At 38.0% G+C, this 7,715-nt stretch overlaps 1 pseudogene; it reads left to right on the top strand.

The window, feature by feature from the left end:
- The first annotated feature begins 2,513 nt into the window (after positions 1-2,513).
- Positions 2,514-7,715, top strand: part of LOC143389680 (A-kinase anchor protein 9-like) — a 29,195-nt pseudogene continuing 23,993 nt past the window's right edge.

Below are 7,715 nucleotides of genomic sequence, written 5' to 3'. Positions count from 1 at the left end.
TGTGACTCATTGTTTAAGTCTGGTTCTTTTTCAAACATTCTCTCTCTTGGGTTCATGTTCTGCCTTAAACCCCTTCAATCTTTCAGCAGAATTCTCTCAGATTCCATTAATATTTTTAAAAGATTAATGTTTTGCATAGTTTTTCTGGCAAGTTCAAATATTTGGCATCAGTGCCAAGAAAATTATAGAACGTAGGAGGTGTCAGGTTTCCTTGTATTGTGAAATTTCTTGTATTTGTGCTAAATTTGCCCTGCCGATGAGATGGATGTGTCTCCGCTACTTATTTATTTACTTATTTATATATTTTTAATCTAGGATGGAACACAGAGGAGCTTAAGCACTGAGCCAGCCATATCTTCAGCCTTTTTTTTTTCATTTTCATTTTGAGAGAAGCTATCACTAATTTGGATAGGGCATCACTATTTTACAGAGGCTGGATTTGAAATTTCAATCCTCCTACCTCAGCCTCCCATCTTCTGGGATTAAAGGCAGGCACTTCCATGTCCAGTTGTGTCTCACATTTGTTTTGGATCCATTCTTATCATCTGCCTTCTCCTGGTGCAGTCGGCTAAGGATGGTTTGGTGTGTGGTGTTGAGTTTCACTCCAGATGCACTCCATTGCTTCTATTCCTTGTTGCATCTCTAGCTGTGACTAGTGAGGACTGACCCTGGGCATCGAGTTCCACAGTGTGAAGGAGTGGAGTTCTCTGTTTGTCAAGAGAGTGGGGAGCCTCTGGTGTTCCTGTGGTGTGATGTAGACAGAAGCGTCTGTGGGTCATGCCTCTCTACTTCCTCCTGTAGTTGGTAGGGAAGTGCCTACCACTAGAAGAGCTTTTCTTGAGCACTGATGGACATTGGTTTTGTCCCTTAAAATCTCATTTTGGAACAGATATGTGTATGCAATTATCCAGACAGCTCCTCTGAGGAATTGGAATGCTTATGACAGAAAAAAGATGTGTTTCAGATGCCAATTCTGTGTCCAAAAGAGACTGAAAATGAAAGAGCTGCCCAAAATAGTGGGCCCAATTTGAGGGCCATATTGTTTTGAATATTGGCAATGAACTTCACCTAAATGTCCAAGACTGGTAGAAAATTGAATTGAAAGGGGCTCAGAAGCACCCTGACTGTAATTATGTTCTCACCTTTGTCTCCAAAGTAATTCACCAGTTGAGTAAATCATGAGGAGTTCTTTGGAGACTGTGTGATGCCTGAAGTCTCAATCAACATGGAACACACAAAATAGGACTCACACCCAAAAATATAGGTAGGGAAGGAGCTGGGTAGGCAGATAGGAGACTTGCACTCACCAAGGTCAAGTTTCTCCTAACTGAAAGACGACAGTGGAACAGAATACAAAGACCACAGATGCAAGGCTGAGCTTCAATCAAAGGGTGAGACATGTGTTAAAAAGGGATAAACTTCAACACAGTGACCTTAACATGAGGGGAAGAAATGACACTTGAAGTGCACATTGTCCCTGAATGCCTTACCAAGAGTGGGCTGGAGGCTTATTTTCATAACCCTTAGATCCTTATAAAACCTGAGACAATTGCCACTCATTGGCAACCCTCTCTTGGGACCCCACCCATGCAGGAGTTCTGCTTTCTTTATATTGTTTTTGTATAATCTGACACTTTGCCCTCACACTTTCACTATTTGTGTCTGTGAAATTCCTTCAATGGATGAACAAGGCAAAGAACGCAGTCAATTCCATGTTGTGTGTCACAAAATAACTGAAGACTAGGTCAGAAAACTAGATTGATTTTGGAAATGATATTACCTACTGCCCAGCTCCACATCCTGTCTGTCCCCAGAATAGGGCTGCAGTTGAACCCTTATGAGATCATTCAGTCCTCACTAAGAAGAATGCATTCTCCATTTTGAAAATATGAAGACAGCACTCAATGTTCTTTATAGCTGCTGAAACTAATTCTGACCTCCATGCAGGAATTTCCTTCTTCTAGGACAACACCCTCTCCTCAGGACCCTTCTCATACATTCTAGGCAGGAGACTCAATCCTACTTAAGACATAGAAAAGCCAGAGATTAGAAGTGCAACTCATGGATAAGTGGACAGGCCCTCATGAATTTCTCCTAACCACGCACTCACACATTTCTAACCCTCATTCACCACATCTGAAGAGGAAGGACACTACCAGAAGATGATTGTCCTTCTCATTCTGGGAATCCATAGTCCCTGGTTAGCTGACAACCCCTCTACAAATCTCACATGTCTGTTCAGGAGACAAGCCCTAGATGGAACATACCAAGCTTTCATGTGTTCAATTACTGTTCCTCTTGACCTTCTCTATCCCTCCCTCAATCCAGGTCAGATTCCTTTCCACCTGGTTACAGATTGGGCTCTCAGTTTCTGATCTCCATCATCAGGTAGATGGTTGGGACTTCAGAGAGCTCCCTCTGCTGGACACTGACTAACTTGGAAAATTCAGGCAGCCATTCAAAGTACCTGGCAGCAGTTTCCTAACTGGCTCAGATCAGGGGCGAATGCTGCGATGCTCAACCGAAAATGGCTCCTTCCCCCTTCTAACCAGCAGAATCTTGACATATTAAAAATCAAGGCTGAGAAGAGAAAATATGTCTCTTCTAGAAAGAGAAGGATTCGACACCACTCCAGACAAAGGCAATGGGGTAGGTAATGGAGCCAGATGGCTACTGGCAGGAGAAGCTGAATGGGTGAGAGATCCACCTCATGTATTGGTACACTGCATGACTTTTGTGAGACTCTCCACCGAGTAGATTGGGCTCCCCAAAGATGTGGAATGCAACCATCACTCCAAAGGAGACCATGTGCCTTGGCCTATAGATGCATTCTTGCAAAATAAAGCATCCCCTTTTCTGGCCTATTCAAAATATTTCTTGAGTTGAAGGGATGCTGGCCCCTGATGTAGTGCTCCAACTATAAGTGTAAAGGAAAGACTCACACTTGCTGTATGAGCTGCCACCTGTCACCCACTTCCTTGGTCTTGAAGGGTCTGCATCATCTGTCACATCCACTAGGGGCCCCACTGTTCACACTTTGCCCTTTCTGAGGTGGCCTCTTCTTTTTGATCCTTTGTGCAGTTTGTGAGTCTTGGGACAATCACCATCACGAACATCTTAAAAGAGAGTGCAGGCCTGGCATCAGAACACCTGGGCCAGGGAGAACAAGAAAAGAAAACTCACTTTTTTTTTTGAACCTAGGGAAAATTACTTCAAGGGTGTAACATATTCTTGAGGCATTGGTGTCATTCTACTTTGACAGAGGAAGAGTGCCCCCTGAGTACATCTTCCCACTTTCTGGAATTGGGATGGTAATAGAGTGTTTTCTGTGTGAACAAAAAACTTAATCACAGTAGAATACACTAAGATGGTTATTCTGCACCTATTTTATAAATTTCATGAGGGAAAATAAACGGTCATAACTACTACCAAAAGTGGGGGTAGGGGAATGTAGTGTCCAGGAGCAGCTCTTGGTTGGGTCATTACCTCTAGGATTCCAGCTCTCATTTAGCTTGATTTGGATCACTTCACATTTCTATCAGGACACTTAATTTACTGAGAGCCATGTTGCCTGCCTCAGAAGCCTTAATCCTGTGAAGACTTGTGTTGGTGTTCCTTTTAGGGCTTCCTCCGATGTCATCAAACAAATATCTTGTGGCATTTTTTCTATATTAAAGGGTAGGCTAATAGACAAATCCCCTCTCTCCCCACCCCCCAGAGCAAGTAAATAGTGGTTTTATGTGAAATGTGATACCTCTCAGTTTTTGAGAGCTGTTCCATTCCCTTAATGACTGGTTGTCTCAGTTGTTGGGGTTAGTATCAAGATTTCCTAGAAATCTTTATCATTTTCCCCATATTTTTACTGATGCAGTATGGCTCAGCTCCCCTACCCCTACCCCTTGGTCCCTTTTCTGTACTCATCTTTCCCTCATTACTTTTCCTTTTTGTTCTTTATATTTTGCATATCAGAGAAAACTTACATCCAATATTTGTGCATCTAAGTTCTTTGGGGATGTTGATATGTAGGGTTTTTTTTTTTTTCTTGATGTGAATCCTTATCTGGTTTGGGTATGTGTGTGATGCTGGCTTTATAAATTTGGAATCTGTTCCATCCCTTTGTATTTCATGGAGTAATTTGAAAACTTTTGGCATCACTTCTTCTTCAAAGATTTTTGGTAGACCTCAGCTGGGAGTCCATCCAGCCCTGAGTTTTTCTTTGTTAGAGACAGTAACGAAAAGCCTTCCATCTCATTACAAGTCATTGGTATGTTTGGGTTTTCTTTTGCTCTGGATTCAGTTTTGGTAGATCCTATTTATCTAGAAATGTATTCATTTCTTCTAGGTTTTCCAATGTTTTGGAGTACAAGTTTTCAAAATAGTCTCTAATGATCCGCTGGATTTCTGTGATATCTATGATGATTTCACCTTTTTAATCTCGATTTTATACACTTGGCTTCTCTCTCCTTTTCTCTTGGTTATTTTGGCATGGGGGCTTATCAATCTTGTTTACCCTTTTAAAGAAACAACTGTTTCATTGGTCCTTAGTGTTGTTATGTTTGTTGTCAAGTTCATTAATATTGGCTCCGATTTTATTTCCTTCCTTCCTTCAGTGTTTGCTCCTCCACCATAGCCTGGTTTTACACCATTTCCCATTTACACAGTGCATGATGTCGGCTTCTGGATTCTTAAATTAGAAGGTCAAGCCTATAGTTCACTATCATTTCACATCCAACCACTTCTGCCCAGGTAGAAGGAAATATTCTGAAATGCCAGGGCTTTACAATTTTTGAAACACTCTAGTTTTTAAGCTTCAAGGGGAAAAATAGAAAGTATTCTAATTACAGAAGGTTTGCTTAAGTTCTAGTTAGCCAGCAGTACATTTTAACTATAGAGAAAAGATTGATTTGGAATTTAAAATAAATTTGAATTAAAGACACTTCAGGTGAGTTCAAAAATAATTTTCAATGCCATTTTTAGTAAAATACAAGATGAAATAATCCTGACTTTTAAACCCTTCCTTCCACATTTACTCTTTTCAAACTAGGTAGATATATTTTTCAAATTAACTTACTTTTGGTTAAGTTCTCAATGAAGACTATTATGTCAATATATGGATCTTGATGTATTAAGAAGAATTAGGTAATGTTTGAAAATACCTAAAACTTATAAAAGTGACTACCAAAAAATTTTTAAGGTAATTAACTGGTTTCACTTAATCATCTAGGGAGGAATTTTGCTGTTCTGTTGGTAAGAACTGTACTAGATTGACTTCCATATTCAAAAGACACTAAGGAATGTTCTGTACATTGCAAACAGATTTTTTTTTTTGCCTTTTTGTTAGCATTTCTCATAGATACTTCTTAAAATGGCTACTGAATATTCAGCAAACAACAGCAACTACTTAAGGAGCAGTATGCTGAGTTATAAAGACAAATTGGTAATTGAGATCAAGCAAACACAGAGGATAAGGTTCATGTTCATTTTCTTGGAGAAAGCAAATCCTCTATCCACTGTCTATATCCATAGATAGTGTCTATTTTAACATATCTAGCAATAGTTTGTTAATTATAAGCAACTTTATCTGTTCAATTCTATAAACACTTATTCAGTAATTTCTGTATCATCTATGTTTTATAGTAGTTCATAGTCTAGGAAACACTGAAATTACTGTTCAAGGGAAGATTAAATCATACTTAATATTTTACTTACAACCATTTTGTACATATATGAATTGATTATGATTATTATTATTGATTTTTATTATTATTGATCTTTAAAAATGTTAACTGTTGAAATCAACTGTTGATTCAGAAAACATTAGAAAAAAAATTCAAAGTTAAGAAATACATTGTGTAAAATATTGTGGCACAGATAATTTTGCTGGTCCATTTAATTAACTCAATCTTTTTTTTAAATTAATTTTTATTGTTGGTCGTTCAAAACATTACATAGTTCTTGATATATCATATTTCACACTTTGATTCAAGTGGGATATGAACTCCCATTTTTACCCCGTATACAGATTGCAGAATCACATCAGTTGCACAACCATTGATTTATATATTGCCATTCTGGTGTCTGTTGTATTCTGCTGCCTTTCCTATCCTCTACTATCCCCCCTCCCCCCTCCCCTCCCCTCTTCTCTCTCTACTCCCTCTACTGTAATTCATTTCTCCCCCTTATATTTTTCCCCCTTTCCCCTCACTTCCTCTGTGTGTAATTTTGTATACCCCTGAGGGTCTCCTTCCATTTCCATGCAATTTCCCTTCTCTCTCCCTTTCCCTCCCACCTCTCATCCCTGTTTAATGTTAATCTTCTTCTCATGCTCTTCGTCTAATTAACTCAATCTTAATTTTTTGTATTTACAAATCATTCTTTGGTTTGATTTGGTACCAATAATTGAACCCAGAGACACTTAACCACTAATCTATAACTCAGTCCTTTTTATCTTAGGTTGTGTAGAGCCTTGTTTAAGTTGCTAAGGCTGCTCTTAAACTTCCCATACTTCTCCTGTTCAAGTTGCTGGTATTATAGGCATGTAACACCATGCCTGGCTATGTTACTTTTACTAATAAAATTAAGTATCATTGGGGTATACTTACCTAGTTTGCATCTTTAAGGATATAGTGAATTAATAGAGTTTATGATTAAAAACATTTATTTTATGAAAATACTGGCTTTAAATATTGACAATATGCCCCATATGTAAGAAGTTTTTTTGACATTTCTTCACATTCATAATGGAAGCATTTCTGTAAAAACTAAAATGCACCATTGAAAGGTTTGTGTTATTTACCATAACAAAAAAAAATTAAAGCTTAATCTGATTGTGAATCAACTTTTGTTTTTTGTTTTTTTTTTTTTTTAAGTATCACTTGTGATGTAGTTTCAGCCTTCAAGCCTGAACTTTTTTAGGCTTTAAACATGTATGAACTTGTTAACACTTGAAAATAATAAATGATTGTGCTAATATTCACTTCCTTGTAAAAGCAAACTAGTTTATGAAATTGAAAGGAAATTTTGGCCAAATGTCAAATCACTTGAACCTGAGTGGATATTAGATCAGTTCATAAAAATGAGTTCCCTAGGTTGTTAAAAGAAAATTTCCTTTAGGTTTGCAGTGTGATAGTTTAGGGGTAGAATGCTCATATTTCCTGTAGGAGTCCATGGATTGAAGTTTGTTTGCTTTGGCTTACTTTTGAAGCAGTGGGAAGTTATAGAAAGAATACTGGATTAGTAATGAGAAAGCCTCATTTTTTTTTCTGCCTTAATGTGACTTTGGACAAATTTCGTTGTCTCCACTCCATATCTTTTAGTATAGTTTTCATCTGTCAGACACTTGGGTCAAGCTTGATTCACATGATTTCCAATTGGAACCATAAAGGTCTTCAGTGAGCCACTGAGGCTGGGAAGACACTATGATATTGCTCACCCTCCTTTAACCTGAAAAACTTACCATTATGCATCAGGAAATGAATGGTATAATTCATAAAGTATATGACTAAAAGATTTGAATAGCTATTATTTGCTGTGTTTACAACATACATCTGAGTGGTTGGTTCACCACTCAAGTGATTCTGTTCACCAAATTGCCTGTTTTTGATTTCTGTTGTCATGTTATAAAATAGTCCTTCTTTTTTTTGTCCTCAGATTTTTTCCCCCAGACTAGTCATTATGGGTAATTATGATTTTGCTGTCTTTCTCTTTTGTTTCAT

Source organism: Callospermophilus lateralis, unplaced genomic scaffold (assembly GCF_048772815.1).
Source record: "Callospermophilus lateralis isolate mCalLat2 unplaced genomic scaffold, mCalLat2.hap1 Scaffold_63, whole genome shotgun sequence".
Lineage (NCBI taxonomy): Eukaryota > Metazoa > Chordata > Mammalia > Rodentia > Sciuridae > Callospermophilus > Callospermophilus lateralis.
This window is presented reverse-complemented; position numbering and strand designations above follow the sequence as displayed.